Below are 533 nucleotides of genomic sequence, written 5' to 3' on the forward strand. Positions count from 1 at the left end.
AGAGTATCAATCTCAAGAACTCCTTTCTTCTGACTAGTCCCATTGTTCACAGGATTCCTTTCAGAAGTGTACATGAATTGGTTATTTGCAACCATTTCAATCAGCTCTTGAGCTTCTGCAGGCGTCTTCTTCAGATGAAGAGATCCTCCAGCAGAGCTATCCAAAGACATCTTGGATAGTTCAGAGAGACCATCATAGAAAATACCTATGATGCTCCATTCAGAAAGCATGTCTGAAGGACATCTTCTGATTAATTGTTTGTATCTTTCCCAAGCTTCATAGAGGGATTCTCCATCCTTCTGTCTGAAGGTTTGGACTTCCACTCTAAGCTTACTCCATCTTTGTGGTGGAAATAACTTTGCCAAGAAGGCATTGACTAGCTTTTCCCAAGAGTCCAGGCTTTCTTTAGGTTGAGAATCCAACCATATTCTAGCTCTGTCTCTTACAGCAAAAGGGAATAGCATCAGTCTGTAGACCTCAGGGTTAACCCCATTAGTCTTGACTGTGTCACAGATTTGCAAGAATTCAGCTAA

General features: G+C 41.5%; 1 non-coding gene across 1 annotated transcript; it reads left to right on the forward strand.

Annotated features, from left to right (window-relative positions):
* The first annotated feature begins 224 nt into the window (after positions 1 to 224).
* Positions 225 to 332, forward strand: LOC130958942 (small nucleolar RNA R71). The gene has a single exon (XR_009078041.1). It is a non-coding gene; the product is annotated as a small nucleolar RNA R71 (small nucleolar RNA).
* Positions 333 to 533: the final 201 nt, after the last annotated feature.

The sequence above is a fragment of the Arachis stenosperma genome, chromosome 10 (genome assembly GCF_014773155.1).
Source record: "Arachis stenosperma cultivar V10309 chromosome 10, arast.V10309.gnm1.PFL2, whole genome shotgun sequence".
Lineage (NCBI taxonomy): Eukaryota > Viridiplantae > Streptophyta > Magnoliopsida > Fabales > Fabaceae > Arachis > Arachis stenosperma.